Source organism: Chrysemys picta, chromosome 1 (genome assembly GCF_011386835.1).
Source record: "Chrysemys picta bellii isolate R12L10 chromosome 1, ASM1138683v2, whole genome shotgun sequence".
Classification (NCBI taxonomy): Eukaryota; Metazoa; Chordata; order Testudines; family Emydidae; genus Chrysemys; species Chrysemys picta.
In genome coordinates, this window is record NC_088791.1 from 68,500,307 (window position 1) to 68,518,533 (window position 18,227).

The 18,227-nt window shown below is 45.6% G+C and overlaps 1 protein-coding gene and 1 long non-coding RNA gene across 2 annotated transcripts in view; one reads left to right on the forward strand and one right to left on the reverse strand.

Annotated features, from left to right (window-relative positions):
• TRHDE (thyrotropin releasing hormone degrading enzyme) overlaps positions 1-18,227 on the forward strand; it is a 310,867-nt gene that overhangs the window by 34,837 nt on the left and 257,803 nt on the right. The window lies entirely within an intron of this gene.
• On the reverse strand, positions 578-2,312 carry LOC135976629 (uncharacterized). Its single transcript, XR_010593963.1, has 3 exons — positions 2,215-2,312; positions 1,240-1,404; positions 578-1,149 (listed from the first exon to the last, which is right to left on the reverse strand). It is a non-coding gene; the product is annotated as an uncharacterized LOC135976629 (long non-coding RNA).

The window sequence follows — 18,227 nt, forward strand, 5'->3', positions numbered from 1 at the left end:
ATCTCTGTTGGCTGCTGGTTAGTCAGTTAATCACTTTGATCCTTGGTTGAGGCCTTGATCTTTCTCAGAAGGGAGTCCTGAGATATGAATAGCGCTCTAATTGATTCAGGCCTTCTATTTTCTCCTCTTATTTATAATGTTAGAGTCTTAATTTGGCTTTGTGAAGATCTCTTCTCTTCATATTTTTACACTCTGGCAGCTGGCTCTAGAAGTGTTCTGATGGAGAGATTATTGAAAGAGGCCAACCCTTTACCAGTTCATCTTCTGTGACTGAAGTGCTTGGTATGGTCATGATTTTATAGTTTGTTAGGCATGCGTAAGCTTCTGGGTCTGAGCACATGCCATTTTGGGTGTTTTCATTCTTTTTTTATAGTTTTGGAGAATATTTGATCATTCTAAACATAGATTTTTAAATATTTGTCCAGAGTTGCAGACTGTTAATTTAACAGAAGGTATTTCCCCCCTTCTGATGGTTTTTATAGATGCCTATGTGGAAAGTTTGATTTATTGTTTCCCAATTTCATGGTTTATGGATTTAACTTTTCCAGGCCAATCTGCATGTTTTTTACTCTGACATGTTTTTAGCCTCAAGGAACTTGCCCCCTTTGGTCCATTAATATTGTTGCTATACGCATAGATGTAACACTGCTTTGTTTCTGCTATGGATTTTATACCACTGACGGAGCACAAAATTTCCCATGCACATTTTTTTCTCCCCTAAGGGCTGGATCCAGCTTTTTTCAATCATATTGTGGATGGGATCAAACACTGTTCAAAGCACCTTCTATAAAGTGCTGAGCTCTCTCAACTCCCATTGAACTCAGTGGGATTTAAGTGCACTCAGCACCTTACAGTATCAGGCCCCATCGGGACTACATCTTGTAAATAGTTTTCTACCAAGTTCTCATTTAACTTACAAAATACTTTCTTGTGATTCTTTCCCAGATCTACCCAATGATAAGCTTCACATGATGGAAATAGTTTTATTTACAGATGCTCCACACTTCTTCTTTGCTTTCCTTAGGTTTATGGTTTGTGTCATATAATCTCTTTATTTGCCACAGATTTTCTATCCAGGTCAAGATCTTCCCCTGCAAACACTAGATGAATGTGAAAGGGATCCCCACCAACCTTTCTTCTAAGTATGACCTGTGAAAGTAGAATGGTAGATACTGATCAATATTGGCATGTTTCTGTAATCGTCTTCCCTGGACTGTAATGTACAATCTTCCCCCTCACCTCATTTTTTGTTGCTCTCTGAGCAAGCAGCTTACTTTAACTACCTCTCTCTCTCAGCTTTGTCTCAGGGTCACACTGGAAGTGCTCTGGCTGTCTCTTGTGCTTCCTTGCTGTCTTCTCTGTTTTTGTCATGTTTCTGGCTTTGTCTGAACCAGTGCATGAGTCCTAAAAAAAAAAAGAAAAAAAGTGCTGGACTGCACTTCTAGTACTGTCATTCGTAAGTGATAGTACTGAAAGTACAAGAATGAGCCCTATTCTGCTCTTACACACACACACAACTCCAGCAAAACAATACCTAGTTCCTGTGTTTGCAATCAGCCACCACTGAAACTCCTCCACCCACAGACTTCAGCTCCTGACCAACCTTGCATGTTGCCAGTATTTTGGGCAGTGGCTCCTATTGCTTCAGCTGTCTTACTCCAAAAGGAACTTAACTGTTTCTGACACTTATCCTGAGTGAAGAGCAGCTGTTATGCCTACCAGCTTTAATGAGGTTTCACCCAGTGCATAGCAGAACAGTGTTTTCTTGCTATATATTTTCTTGTTCTGAACATGTTGCTGGTGATTATACCAGGTCATTGAAAACATACAGGTTCCACGTAGCTGTTTTTTAACTTTAATTCTAATAAAATATTGCTAGCTGTAAGTCTTAGAAAAGTTCAGATGCACTGTTGTGTGTGACTGCTGTGGCAAAGTTCCTCCTCTACCTTGGTGGGTCCTGCGCTTATTGGCGGATTTGATCCCCTCAGTGATCTTCCCCTCTGGTGGAACCCACAGTCTGGGTCAACTCCTCCTGTGTCTGATCAGGAGTTGGGAGGTTTGGGGGGAACCCAGGCCCGCCCTCTACTCCGGGTTCCAGCCCAGGGCCCTGTGGATTGCAGCTGTCTATAGTGCCTCCTGTAACAGCTGCATGACAGCTACAACTCCCTGGGCTACTTCCCCATGGCCTCCTCCAAACACCTTCTTTATCCTCACCACAGGATCTTCCTCCTGGTGTCTGATAATGCTTGTACTCCTCAGGCCTCCAGCAGCACACCCTCTCAGCTCCTTGCACCTCTTGCTCCCAGCTCCTCACACACGCGCCTCACTGACTAAATGGGAGGCTTTTAACTAGTTCCAGCTAGCCCTTGATTGGCTTCAGGTGTCTCAATCAATGTAGCTATCTCCACTGCCTTCTAGAAGGATCTTAATTGGCCCCAGGTGTCTTGATTAACCTAGAGAAACTGCCATTTGGTTACCATGGTACCAGGGATTTATTTAGCCTGGGGCTAACATACCTGTTCCTCACTACTTTACTGTAACCATCTGGCCTTGCCCCATCACATATCCTCCCCCTCTGCTCAACACCATAGGGTTGGGCAACTTGGGATGCCAGGCAGTGTGCTTGTGATAGACCATCAGCATTGCCGTGGTGGCATCCAGCCCTGTGCCGTATGCGGAACTGGAATGGTTGGAGGGATAAGAACCATCTGGTGACCCTTGCATTCTTTTCCTTATTTCTCTGCATCCACTGGAGGGGTGCATGGTCCGTCACGAGAGTAAATCGCCGGCCTAAGAGGTAATAATGCAGTGTCTCCATGGCCCATTTGACAGCAAGGCATTCTCTCTCAACTACTGCATACTTCTATTCTCTTGGGAGCAGCTTTCTGCTTAGGTAGAGGATCGGGTGTTCTTCTTCTCCAATCATTTGCGACAGAACTGCCCCCAACCCCACCTCGGAAGCATCTGTTTGTAAAATAAATTCCTTGTTAAAGTCCGGGGCTATGAGTATGGGGTCATTACACAGGGTCGTCCGAAGGTCTATGAATGCCCCCTCTGCTGCGTCAGTCCACTTCACCATGTCTGGACCTCGGGCCTTCACCAGCTCCGTTAGAGGACTTGCCCTACTGGCGAAGTGGGGAATAAAACGTCGGTAGTAGCCTACCACACCTAGGAATGCACGGACCTGCTTCTTTCGGGTCGGCCAGGGCCAGTTTTCAGTTTCCTCTAGCTTATTAGTTTGGGGCTTCACTATACCCCTTCCTACAATATATCCCAGGTACCTAGCCTCTGCTAGCCCTATGGCGCATTTAGCGGGATTAGCGGTGAAGCCAGCCCGCCTTAAGGTGTGTAGGACTGCCTCAACTTTCTCCAAGTGGGTTCTCCAGTCTGGCGTATGGATGATGACATCATCTAGGAATGCGGCTGCATAACTAGTATGGGGGCGCAGCAGCTTATCCATGAGGCGCTGGAATGTGGCCGGGGCCCCATGTAGCCCAAAAGGGAGGACGGTGTACTGGAATAGCCCGTCCGGGGTGGAGAACGCTGTCTTTTCTTTAGCTTCTTTGGTCAGGGGAATCTGCCAATACCCTTTTGTCAGATCCAGTGTAGTCAAGAATCGGGCACTACCCAGTCGGTCAATCAGTTCGTCGATGCGTGGTATGGGGTATGCATCAAATTGGGATACTTAATTCAGTCGGCGAAAGCCATTACAGAATCTCTTGATACCGTCAGATTTAGGCACTAGAACGATTGGACTGCACCACTGACTAAGATTCTTCAATAACCCCTAATTCTAACGTTTTCTTTACTTCGGCCTTGATTTCTTCTCTTTTGGCCGCTGGGATTCGGTAGGGTCTCAGTGTTACCTTGGCTCCGGGGATCGTGCGGATATGGTGATAGGTCTTAGTCGTCCGCCCCGGTTTTGTAGAGAACACATCTCGGTTGCAATTAATCATGTCGGCTGCCTCGATCTTTTGGATTGGCGTCAAGTCGGGTGATATCATCACTTGCTCATGTAAGTTATCCTCCTGGGGAAGGGTCTCCTGGGTGACTAAGCATGCCTCTCGATCATGCCAAGGTTTTAGAAGATTGATGTGGTAAATTTGCTCCGGTTTCCTGCGGCCTGGCTGCCGCACCTTATAGTTTACCTCTCCCATGGCTTCAATCACTTCATAGGGTCCCTGCCACTGGGCCAACAGCTTGCTTTCTGCTGTGGGCACCAGGACCATTACTCGATCCCCTGGCTGGAACCGTCGAAGCTTTGCTTGGTGGTTATAATGGGTTCGTTGGGTCTCCTGTGCTTTCTCCAAGTGTTCCCGTACAGTGGGTGTAACTCGGGCTATCCGAGCCCTCATCTGCAGTACATGCTCGACTATGTTCCTTCTGGGATTTGGCTCCTCTTCCCAGGCTTCTCTGGCTATATCCAATATGCCCTGGGGGTGGTGCCCGTATAATAGTTTGAATGGAGAGAAACCTGTGGAGGCTTGTGGGACTTCCCAGATAGCGAACATGAGGTAAGACAATAGGGTATCCCACTCTTTCCCATCCCGGCTCACCACTTTCCTGATCATGGCCTTGAAGGTCCTATTGAACCTTTCCACAAGGCCATCTGTTTGTGGGTGGTATACAGAGGTCCGTAGGGCTTGTACATGGAGCAATGCACAGAGATCTTTCATCAACTTGGACACGAAAGGTGTCCCTTGATCAGTCAGTATCTCCTTGGTAGTCCAACCCAGGAAAAGATCTGTACTAGCTCCTTAGCTATTGTCTTGGAAGCTGTGTTGCGTAGGGGGATGGCTTCCGGGTACCGGGTTGCATGGTCTAGTACAACCAGCACATGTTGGTGGCCTCGAGCTGTCTTCTCTGGGGCCCAATCAGATCCATGGCTATGCGTTCAAATGGTACCTCTATTATTGGAAGAGGTATCAAAGGGGCCTGCAAGTGTGGGTGAGGGCTATGTAGCTGACATTCTGGACAAGAGGTGCAGTATCACCTGACATCTTCATGTACTCCTGGCCAGAAGAACCTCTGCAGGATCTGTGCCTGGGTTTTCTCTACCCCTAGGTGTCCTCCAAACAGGTGACTGTGGGCGAGGCTCAATATGGCTTTTTGATGTTTTCGTGGCACCAGAAGTTGATATATCTCCTGCTCCTGCATTTGCACCACACAGTACAGGAGATCTTTCTTCACTATAAAGTAGGGTCCTGGACCCCGGACCTTCCCCTCCACTGGTATCCCATCTATCTCAGCCACATCTTTCTTGATGTTATCATATCTAGGGTCCTCTGCCCGGTCCTGCCCGAAAGTCTCTCTCCCAGGACTAACCTGCCTGAGCTCCCAGGGACTGGCTTCTGCTTCTTCCAATGGCTCGTCCACATCACGGCTGGGGCCAGCCTCCAGCTCACCTTCCGTGTTGGTAGTTTCTCTGTTGGCTGCTCGTGTCCATCTGCCTACTAGCGCAGTCTTTTGGCTCTGGGTCAGGATCCGGGTTCCCAAGGCCTTCGCGGCCTTCCTCTCTTTTTTTCTTCTTCCGGGCCTTTTGGGGGGCTGAGAATAGATCCTGAGAAAACTCAGAAAACATTGCGGGTTGACATTCCCCCAATGATGAATCGCTGCCAGCAGGGTCCTCACTTCCCTCCAGCCTCTCCGGGGGGAGTAAATTATCAAATCCTGGATAGTCCCTCCCAATGACTACAGGATATGGGAGTTTAGGAACTACGCCCACTGTCACCTCAATGGGGTTCCCCTGAACCTCTATCTCCACTGGGATGGTGGGGTAATGGCTCATGGCCCCATGCACGCACGTCACTGCTACACGTTTGGCTTGTAGCAGCTGGCTACTTTTTACCAGCTTACCCGATATAAGGGTGATAGCACTCCCTGAGTCCACAAGCGCTGTAGTCTCTGCTCCATTTATCTTCACCGGCCCGGTGTAATTATGCGGGGCTAATGTGACGCCCGCAAGGTGGATAAGGGAGCATGGGACCTCCTAATCCCCCAAGTTGCATTGCATAGGCTCCTTGGTGCTGGGACACTGTGCTGCTATGTGTCCCCACTCCCCACATGCATAACATCTATAATTGTTTCTAATCATTCCCCTATCATGTGGGTTAGGGGGGCTAGTCCCAGGGTTCCCCACACTCAGGCCAATCCCTTCCTTCTGGGGTCTCCACTGGTTTTCAGCCCCCCTCTTCCTCCACCTAAGACTCCCCAGGGGTTTGGCTGTCCCACCTTTCAGGGTTGGGATTGGGTGTTTGCTACGAAAGGGGCTTTCCTTGGGTAGTCGGGTCAATTCCCTGGCTGTCATGCATCTTTCTACCAGCGTGATCATCTCATCATAGGTGGATGGATCGTTCTGGCCTACCCATTTGCAGAGATCTGGTGGCAGTGCCCTCATGTATCGGTCAATGACCAGAACCTCTAGTATCTCTTCTGGACTCTGGGACTCCGTTTGCAACCACTTTCATGTGAGATGGATGAGGTCATATAATTGGGACCGCAGGGTTTTGTCTTCCTGGTACCTCCACTCATGATACCACTGGGCCCGCACTGCGGTCATTACCCCAGATCTGGCCAGGATCTCTGCTTTCAGCTGGGGGTAGTCCGCTGCAGCCTCTTCAGGCAGATCATGGTAGGCCTTCTGGGCCTCCCCACACAGGAATGGGGCAAGGATGCCAGACCACTGATCTCAAAGCCAAGCCTCCCGTAGGGCTATCCTCTCAAAGGCCAGAAGGTATGCCTCTACATCATCCTCCCACGTCATTTTCTGCAGCCAATGGCTGGCCCGTATGAGCCGCATCCCATCATGGCCACGGTTCAGCTCTGTAAGGGTCTTTACCTGGTTTACCAGTTCCCACAACATAGCTTGGTCTTGATCAGCCTGGTCCATCAGCAGGCGATTAGTCTCTTGTTGCAGCCGCACTGCTTCTTGTTGAGTGGCTGCTTGGACACGGGTAGCCTCCTGCTGGGCCACCGTGGCTTGTATCAGTGCCCGCACTACATCATCCATTATGGTGAAAAAAATAAACCCTCTCCTTTTTTTTTTTTTTTTAAATCACCCTCCTTTTTCCGCCACGCTGTGCACACCAAATCCCACTGCTAACACCAGTTGTGGCAAAGTTCCTCCTCTACCTTGGTGGGTCCTGCGCTTATTGGCGGATTTGCTCCCCTCAGTGATCTTCCCCTCTGGTGGAACCCACATTTTGGGTCAACTCCTCCTGTGTCTGATCAGGAGTTGGGAGGTTTGGGGGGAACCCGGGCCCGCCCTCTACTCCGGGTTCCAGCCCAGGGCCCTGTGGATTGCAGCTGTCTATAGTGCCTCCTGTAACAGCTGCATGACAGCTACAACTCCCTGGGCTACTTCCCCATGGCCTCCTCCAAACACCTTCTTTATCCTCACCACAGGACCTTCCTCCTGGTGTCTGATAATGCTTGTACTCCTCAGGCCTCCAGCAGCACACCCTCTCAGCTCCTTGCGCCTCTTGCTCCCAGCTCCTCACACGTGCGCCTCACTGACTAACTGGGAGGCTTTTAACTAGTTCCAGCCAGCCCTTGATTGGCTTCAGGTGTCCCAATCAATGTAGCTATCGCCACTGCCTTCTAGAAGGATCTTAATTGGCCCCAGGTGTCTTGATTAACCTGGAGAAACTGCCATTTGGTTACTATGGTACCAGGGATTTATTTAGCCTGGGGCTAACATACCTGTTCCTCACTACTTTACTGTAGCCATCTGGCCTTGCCCCATCACACTGCTAAGAATTCTGCTGAAAGCAGTCTTCTCCATACAGTGATGAGCAGTCCCCTTGATATTCATATAGCACATTCGTTATCCATACAATCTCTTTGGGGGATTGTCCCAGATGAATAATGAACATGAGATTGAAACTGTGTGGTTATTTCTGTTTTCTTCCTGTTAGTGGATTTGATTGTGCTCATGGTTTCACTACAGCTACCTCACTTTCTTTCTTGAAACTGCTCCCAGGGCTGGGGCACTGTTTACATTGGTGCTTTACAGCGCTGTAACTTGCTGCGCTCAGGGGTGTGTTTTTTCACACCCCTGAGTGAGAAAGTTGCAGCGCTGTAAAGCGCCAGTGTAGCCATAGCCTTACAGAAACTTTGCTGTAAGGGAAGATGTGCTCTGTGGGATGAATCTACAAAGAAGGCAGAGCAGAGAATGCTATCTTAATAGAACCATGATCAATCTTAAGCTTGCCTATTTAGTTCCCAAATACCATATGGACAAGGCTCTGTACATATATAGGTTAGATAGATAAGGCAGAAGGATCTGAAACTCTTGGGAGAGAGCTGGAGGAAGTGTAACTAAGGTGTTGCTCAGCATGAGAATAAGGTTCCTGACGAGTGAAGCTGCTGAAGCCTGCAAGAGTAGAGCATACGAACCAGTGCCTATCTGCCTTTCACTGCAGCATCCTGGATACTAAGCTCCCTGAATTCCCATTGAAATCAGTGGGAACTGAGGGTGCTCAGCACCTTATGGGTTTGAACTGATATGGCTCATCCCAAAGTAGCCTAAACCAAGCCCAGGGTCTCTGGGTATGTCTATACTGCAAAAGACCCTCTGGTGGTAGAGCGTCTCAGAGGCTGGATCAACTGACTCAGGCTTGAGGGGCTCATGCTATGGGGCTAAAAATAGCTTCGGCTGGAGCCTGGGCTCTGAGAGCCTCCCCCTCACTGGGTCTCACAATCCAGGCTCCAGCCCAAGTGGGAATGTCTATTTTTAGCTCCGTAGCACAAGCCCTGTGAGCCTGAGTCAGTTGACCCAGGCTCTGACACTTGCTGGCATCTTGTTGTTTTTTATTTCAAGTGTAGATGTATCCTCTGGTGAAGATTAAAGTTGTCCTCCCCACGATGAAGAGTTCGAGCAAGAATATGCCGAAGCTTGTCCCCCTGCTTTGAGCAGGGGATTAGACTGGATGACCTCCCGAGGTCTCTTCCAACCCTAATATTTTATGATTTTATGATCTGCTCTCCATCTCTCTCGGGTGAATTCCTAGTAGGGGAGGAGGATGGGCAGCAGAACATTTGCAATTTCTACCTCCCGTACTAGTGAGAGAGAAACTGGTCCAGTGTGCCTTATGTATAATTATCAATGCACAATTTTTTTTGAAACTGTAAGTCTGAAATAATCACAAGACAAGGACACATCTTTAAATTAAGTGCTAACTTCCTTTTTGATTAATAATTGTTACCTGCTGTAGACAGGAAAATTTTCCCATATGCAGTAGTTCATAAGCTGGCTTCGGTTAGATGTGATTTGCTCTAAATTGCTTACATTTCTTAGCATACATCACAACTGTCCCTTGTTATGGGAGACAGCTCTCATTTTACAATCACATTTATCTATCCCACAGACCTAGCTTTATGTATTTTTTTTAAATGACTGTGAATTATTTACATAAAAATGCTGAAATATTAAAATAGGCTACAGAAATGTTATAGTATGTCAACCTTTATTTGACAAGGCACACAGTTTTTATTACAGCAAGTACTCTTGATTAATTGTACAGAGTAACCATTGACTATTTTCAGTAATTAAATGAAATTCACCATGTAAATTGAAGGAATATTTTAGGTGGAGTTGGTAGTGTTCTTACAGTTAAGGTTGCCTGACTCTTCACATTAAAAGACCCTGTTTTCAGTGGTTTATAACTTTGCCAAACTTTAACCATCCAGGCTAAATTTTCCATGTTCGGTGTCTGCGTCCAGCGGATTTTTTTGGAAAGTTTTAGCTAAAATAGTTCAGCCATTTCTCAGAATGAGGTAAGAGAAAAATACATTGATTTACCCACGTTAAAAAAAAAATCTTACAATGGTTCTACTGAGTAGTGCCTCCGTGCTTTCAATTTCCCAGGGTGGTAGCTGTAGTGTCAGAGACATTTTGGCATACTTGTGAAAACTTGTCCAAATTAAAAGCCTCCCAAAAAAATCTCAGTTCACACATGCTCTGTAGTGTGGAAGTGGAGAAAGGGATAAAAGAGATTAGTAGAGATTAGTTATTTTGGCAGCTAAATTCTCTGAAGATTCCATTTTCACTGGAATCTTCACAGCTCCTACTTGCTAACTGGATTGCTCATGCACCATCCCCTGAAGTAACTGAGCATGCTCCAGACCAGAGTTGCAGGGGAAGAGCAGGACTTTTTCTGTAAATGCTCCTCCTGGCCACTGCAATCACTGTGGCACCAGACACAAGAGCTGAGAACAAGGAAACAGTCTCTCTTGTGCTCTCAATGCTCCCCCTGCTGGGGCCAGGCAGTGTGGAGGAGAAGGTGGAAACCTCCTGTCTTGAATGCAGAAGGATGAGGAGCAGAGGTGGGGGGCAGAGGAGGAGAGAGGTTTGCGGGAGCCAGAGGGTGGATAGGGAGTGAGGACAGGAACCGGGTGGCAGAGTTGAGAAGCAGAGGTGGGAGGGGAGGGTTCTGAGGTGGTATACGAGCAAAGAATGGGAGGATGGTGTGGGGTGGATAGGAGCAAAAGGGGAGAAGCTCAGGAGCCAGCAGGTGTGGGAGAAAGAGAACAAGAGCCAGCAGATGGGAGGATGGATGAGAGCAGTAGGGAAGGATGGCAGGAGTGGATGGTTAGCTATAATGGGGAGGGGCAGTTATTTATTAGCAAAGAGTGATGCTGATTGCAGGTTAAGTTGAACAAGTGGAACTTTATTAAATCCTGTGCACTACTCTGTCCATGTGGCTAGGTTGCTTCCAGCAAAATTCCACCCATTTCCTGCCCTTTGGTGTCCTCTCAATAACAGTCCCTCCAGGGAACATGAGCCCTCAGACTCTAGTTCCACTGATCCTGATACATCTTCCCGATTCTACAAACATTGTAATATAAACATTAAAATACATAATTGACACGCAGACCCTGTCCCATGTCCCTTCACCCAGAAGTTACTAGCACATGGCTGAGTTGGGGGTCTCATCTTTACTACAGATTCAACTGGTTACATAGTCTTTGAGATACTTTAATCTCCACATCAGGCAAATACACCAAGAGTGACTTATCTCTGTCTGTCACCTGTCTCCAAGTCTAGCAGATTGTCTCTCTGTGGAATCTTCTCTCTCCCTGTGAGGCTGGCCTCTGGATGGTGCTCTGTATCTCTGTAGGCTCTTGGTGTTGTGTCTGCTGGCTCACTGGAGTGTCAGTGGCTCTCCTGACTGGTAGTACTTCAGGACGGGTATCTATTATCATTTATTTCAGTATATCAAATGCTTGCTGTTGTGAACTTATCCAGTCCCATTTAACATCCTGCCTTGTGAGCTGATGTATGGGTTCCACTACTGAAGCCAGGTGTGGATAGAACTTAGAACATTTATCATTCCGGTAAGAACATAAGAATGCCCATACTGGATCAGACCAATGGTCCATCTAGCCCAGTTTCCTGTCTTCCGACAGTGGCCAGTGCCAGATGCTTCAGAAAGAGTGAATAAAACTGGGCAGTTTGTCAAGTGATCCATCCCCTGTCATCCAGTCACAGCTTCCTGTCAGTCATAGGTTTAGGGACACCCAGAGCGTGGGTTTCCATCCCTGACCATCTAATAACCATTGATGGTCTTATCCTCCATGAATTTATCTAATTCTTTTTTGAAGCCAATTATATTTTTGGCCTTCCCAACTTCCTCTGGCAACGAGGTCCACAGGTTGACCGTGAGTTGTATACTTCCTTAAGTTTTTTTTTTAAACCTGCTGCCTATTAATTTCATTGGGTGACTCCTAGTTCTTGTGTTATGTGAAGTGCTAAATAACACTTCCCTATTCACTCTGTCCACATCATTCATGATTTTATTGATCTCTATCATATCCCCCCTTACTCTTTTTTAAGATGAACAGTCCCAGTCTTTTAATATCTCCTCATAAGTAAGCTGTTTCATATCCCTAATGATTTTTATTGCCCTTCTCTGTACTTTTTCCAATTCAAATATATCTTTTTTGAGATGAAGAGACCAGAACTGCATGCAGTACTCGACGTGTGGGCGTGCCAGGGATTTATATAGTGGCATTATGATATTTTCTGTCTTATTATCTATCCATTTCCTAATGGTTACTAACATTCTATTAGCTTTTTTGATTGTTGCTGCACATTGAGCAGATGTTTTTAGAGAACTATCCACAGTGATTCCTTGATCGCTTTCATCTCTTTCTTAAGTGGTAACAGCTAACTAAGATCCCATCATTTTGTATGTATAGTTAGGATTATGTTTTCTAATATGCATTACTTTGCATTTATCAACACTGAATTAAATTTGCCATTTTGTTGCCCAGTTTGTGAGATCCATTTGTAACTATTCATAGTTGGCTTTTGGACTTAACTATTTTGAGTAATTTTGTATCATCTGCCAATTTAGTCACCTCACTATTTACCCCCCTTTCCAGATCATTTATGAATAGGCTGAAGAGCCCTGGTCCCAGTAAAAAGTAACAGAGAGTCCAGGACCCTCTGTTACTTTTTACAGATTCAGACTAACATGGCTACCCCTCTGATACTGGTTCCAGTAAAGATTCTTGGGGACTCTGCTGTTTACCCTTCTCCACTGTGAAAATTTGTTCCTACCTTTATTCCTATCTTTTGTTTCCTATCTTTTAACCATTTACTGACCCATGAGAAGACCTTCCCTCTTATCCCGTAACTCCTTATTTTGCTTAAGAATCTTGGTGTAGGACCTTGTTAAAGGCTTTCTGAAAGTCCATATACGCTACATCCACTGTATCACCTTTGTCCACATGTTTGTTGACCCCCCTCAAAGTATTGTAATGGATCGGTGAGTCATGTTTTCCCTTTATTGTAGCCTTTTTGACTCTTCCCCAATATCGTGTTCATCTATGTGTCTGATAATTCTGTTCTTTACTAAAGTTTCAACCAATTTACCTGCTACTGAAGTTAGGTTTACTGACCTCTAATTGCTATATAGTCTATAGAGCCATTTTAAAAAAATCAGCGTCACATTAGTTACCCTCCAGTCATTTGGTACAGAGGCTGATTTATGTGATAGGTTACATACCACAGGTAGTAAGTAGTTCTGCAATTTCATATTTGAGTTCCTTCAGAACTCTTGGTCTTGGTGACTTATGATTGTTTAATTATCAATTTGTTCCAAATTCACCTCTATTGACATCTCAGTCTGGGATAGTTCCTCAGATTGTCAACTAAAAAGAATGGCTCAGATGTGGGAATTTCCCTCACATCCTCTCAAGTGAGGACCAATGCAAAGAATTAATTTCACTTCTCCGCAACAGCCTTGTCTTCCTTGAGAACTCCTTTAGCACCTTAATTGTCCAGTAACCCCACTGACTGTTTTTTTGGCTGGCGTCCTGCTTCTGATATACTTAATTTTTTTTTTGCTGTTAATTTTTGTGTCTTTGTCTAGATGCTCTTCAAATTCTTTTTTGGCCTGCCTAATTATACGTTTGCACTTGACTTGCCAGAGTTTGTGCTCCTTTCTATTTTCCTCAATAAGATTTGACTTCCAATTTTTAAAGGAAGTCTTCTTTGTCTTTAACCACCTGTTTTACTCTGTTGTTTAGCCATGGTGGTGGGTTTTTTTGGTCCTCTGACTTTTTTAAAATTTGGGATATAATTATAATTTGAGACTCTATTACGGTGTTTAAAAAAGTTTCCATACATCTTGTGGGCATTTCACTCCTGTGACTGTACATTTTAATTTTCATTTAAGTAGCCTCATCATTTTTGTGTAGTTCCCCTTTTTTAAGTTAAATGCTGCTTTTGTGGGTTTCTTTGGTGTTTTCCCCCTACAGGGATGCTAAATTTAATCACATAATGGTTTCTATTATCTAGTGATTCAGCTACATTCACCTCTTGGATCAGCTACTGTGCCCCACTTATCAAGAATTGCCTCTTCCCTTGTGGGTTCCAGGACTAGCTGATCCAAGAAGTAGTCATTTATGGTGTCTAGAAATTATATCTCTGCATCCCGCCCTGAGGTGACATATCCCCAGTCAATATGGGGATAGCTGAAATCCCCCAGTATTTTGGGGGTTTCTGTTTTTGTATCCTCTCTAATATCTCTTTGGAAAAGAGAAGACTGAGAGGGGACATGATAGCAGTTTTCAGGTATCTAAAAGGGTGTCATAAGGAGGAGGGAGAAAACTTGTTCACCTTAGCCTCTAAGGATAGAACAAGAAGCAATGGGATTAAACTGCAGCAAGGGAGGTCTAGGTTGGACATTAGGAAAAAGTTCCTAACTGTCAGGGTGGTTAAACACTGGAATAAATTGCCTAGGGAGGTTGTGGAATCTCCATCTCTGGAGATATTTAAGAGTAGGTTAGATAAATGTCTATCAGGGATGGTCTAGACAGTATTTGGTCCTGCCATGCGGGCAGGGGACTGGACTCGATGAATCCCTGAGTATTTCACAATCCCTGTCACCATTCTAGTCAGGTGGTCAGTAGTATATTCTTACTGCTATACTCTTATTATTGAAGCATGGAATTTCTATCCGTAGAGATTCTATGGTACTGTTTGATTCATTTAAGATTTTTGAAGCAGGGCCAGCTCTGGCTTTTTGGCTGCCCCAAGCAAAAAAAAAAAAACTTGCAGCGCGGCCGGAGCATGGGTGCAGGGGGACCGGCTTGGGGGAGGGGGGAAAGGAGGAGGGAGCGGGCGGGAGAGAGAGAGAGAGAGAGAAGGGGGCGGCTAGGGCTACAGCAGGGGCGCTGCCACGCGGCCCCTCCCGCTGCGCTGCCTTCTGTCGCCTGCCGCAAGGGCTCCGCTCCGGTTGGCGGGGAGGGAAGGAAGAGGACTGCCCTGCAGGGTGCTCTGGTTCTCCGCTATAGGGCAGCCGGAGCGGAACCAAAAAAAAAAAGCGGCCATGCCGCCCTAGGATTGGGCAGAATGCAGCCTTGCTCAGCTGGTGCCTGGAGCTGGCCCTGATTTGAAGCCCATTCACATCCACTGGAGCTGACATGTCTCTGGCTATCTTAATCTTGTTGGAATTTGCTTTCAGTTCCTTTGCTGTGAGTAAATGTCCAATGTATGTCAACTCAGGCTAAGTCACATTCTTTTCTGGGTTGTTTTATATTCTTGTCCCTGTATTGTTGTATTATCTTTCCAGAGCAGGTCATTAAAAGGTGTTTCAGCACTGTAATGTTTTGGCATTGTCTCATTCAGCTTCTGTATCATTGCTTCCTTTGCCTACAATGAGGATATCATCTGCAATTATTTTTATCCCAGGCAGCTCTTTTAACACTTGGGTGAACCTTGTCTGGAACACTTCAGATGCTGGGCTTATGCCCATCAGCATGCACAGCCATCTGTAGTGACCAAATGGTGTTGCAAAGGTCGCCAGCATGCAGGACTCTTATGCTTATGTGCCAAATCCCATTTCTCACCTCACAGACTAAAGATTCTGACTTTGGAAGTTCTGGAATGATATCATGTGTACACGTGGGCAATGAATAGCAGCATCTTTTCAATGCCCAGTTCAGTGGCATTGGGTCTGTCATCAATCACTCAGTCTACTGAGGACCAATGTGTCAGACAGAGGGGCCACAGTTGATGGCGTTGCACCAGGCATCATGTAGTGAAGATCCCAAATTTGGTTCAATCCTGTGACTCGATGAATCTCTGCGGCAGCCCTGCAAGTGGTGCCAGGTAGGGTCAGGCTGTGCACTATCTTGTGTGTTGATGGACAGTTGGAGAGCACAGTGTGCTAGGGCATTTTTGTTCATCCTCATGACCTGGCCAAAGAGCACGCAATGCTGCTTTTGAATATAATGAGTGATTGAAGAAGGCCAGATCTCTGCGAGATTGTGACATTTTGCACAAAGTCAAATCACTTTGTGCTCAGGATTTGTCAGTGGTAGCACATATGGAATGCCTCTAGCTGCTCCAAGTCTGCCTGTAAGGGGGTCTAGGTTTGGGTCAATGTTGATAAATGCAAAGTAATGCACATTGGAAAACATTATCCCAACTACATATATAAAAGGTGGGATCTAAATTAGCTGTTATCACTCAAGAAAGGGATCTTGGAGTCATTGTCGATAGTTCTCTGAAAACATCTACTCAATGTGCCGTGGCATGCAAAAAAGCTAACAGAATGTTAGGAACAATTAGGAATGAGATAAATAATAAAACAGAAAATATCACAATTCCCCTGTATAAATCAATAGTATGCCTACACCTTGAATACTTTATGTAGTTCTGGTCATCCCATCTCAAAAAAGATACATTAGAATTTGAAAAAGTACAGAGAAGGGCAATAAAAATGATTAGGGATATGAAACAGCTTTCATAGGAGGAGATATTAAAAAGCCTGGGACTTTTCAGCTTGAAAAAGAGATGACTGAGGGGATAGGATAGAAGTCTATAAAATGGTGAATGCTGTGGAGAGAGTGAATAGGGAAGTGTTATTTACCCCTTCAAATAACACAAGAACTAGGGGTCACCAAATGAAATTAATAGGCAGCAGGTTTAAAACAAACAAAAGGAAGTATTTTTTCACACAACACCCAGTCAACCCGTGGAACTCATTGCCATAGGACATTGTGAAGGCCCAAACTATAAATGCTTCAAAAAAGAATTAGATAAGTTCATGGAGGATAAGACCATCGATGGCTATTAGCCAAGATGCTCAGAGATGCAACCTCATGCTCTGGGAGTTCCTAGCCTCTGATTGCCAGAAGCTGGAAATTGGTGACAGGGATGGATCATTCTATGATTACCTATTCTGTTCATGCCTTCTGAAGTACCTGGCATTGGCCACTGTTGGAAGGCAGGATATAGGGCTTCATGGACGATTGGTCTGACCTAGTATGGCAATTCTTATGGTCTTCTGTTTCTGACCCATAGAGAAATACTGGTAATCCCCCAGATTTGGAGGATGGGGCTTTAATTCTGTGAGTTCTTCACAAGCAAGAGGTAGTCTTGGTTGGTCAGTATAGTGATGGTAGGTGAACACTTCTTGACCAGCCTTGATTCTGATGTGTGGAGCAGCAAGTCCTAATATCCAGTTGATACTGCAAGTCAGGGCGAGAATGGATCCCTGCTGAATACTGAGGTGGTGTAGAAATACTGTGAAACCCATGAACCAATGAGCACTCCCGCACTGGCCCCAGATTTAGTAGAGCATCTGGAACACCACTTCCTTTTATTCCGAGCTAAAGTGCCAACCTGTTGACTGAATTGAAAACCGCTTTGATGTTGATATATGCCAAGTGAAACGGGCAGTTAAATTCTTGGTGCAGCTCAGTCAGAAGCTGGAGGGTAAGGATAATATCCACAGTCAACCATCCAACAGTGAAACCTGATTGCTAGGGACAATGATGTCTCTTAAGGAGTGGTTGCATCTCACCAAGCAGAATATGACCCTTTCCAGGGACTAATAATAATGAGATCGGCCTATACCTGTCACACTCAGTGAGAGATCCTTTGACTTTGTACAGGGACACTATGATGCTGTCTTTCCATTCTGCTGGTACTTTGCCTGATGCCCATTCTTTTAAGAACAGTTGATTCAGGCCAGTGCTCACTGGTTCCAGTGCATCTTTGAGTAGCTTGGGCGGAATACCATCAGGTCCAGCAGCATGTCCACGAGTGACAGAGGATCAAATCACATAGCTCTGGACAGTTGTCATCAGATATGTGGTTCAGCACACTTACATAATGTGTTTTCCATCTGTCCAGGATCTCGTGCGTTGATGAGCAGGGTGAGCTGTCTGGTTTCATGATGGGGATATTAGAAGGCTATCTATGGCTGTCAGCTAGGTGGCTCTGTAAGCAGGACACTGATTAGGCTTCATCAGCCAGGGACTGATCTCATGGTCACATTTTGCCATGGTTAGAAAATGCCTTTCAGCTATTTACATTCTTGGACATCTCCAAGAATGTAAATGGCTGTGTGCTTCTGCCTTTTTTGTTAATATATTAAAGGCCTCTGTAGAAAATTAAGGTTTCTTGTATGACAGTCAGCTTCAGATGGTTCCAGTGGCGGCATGTGATATACCATTATGTATACCCCTCCAGGTGATTTACACGTTGTCCGAGAAGTACTGAGGTTACATATGTGACTCTTGATGGCCTGTGTTTATTTTACTGCTTCAACAGCATCCTTGGATAGACACGGGACATTATACTGTTGGTGGACATCTGGCTTGCGAGAAGTTGGAAAATGCAATGAGAGTCTATGGTCAGAGTTTGCTGGTGCTTCTGTGCTGCTGAGGCTTGGTGAGATTTCACAATGGAGAGATTTCTGACAAGG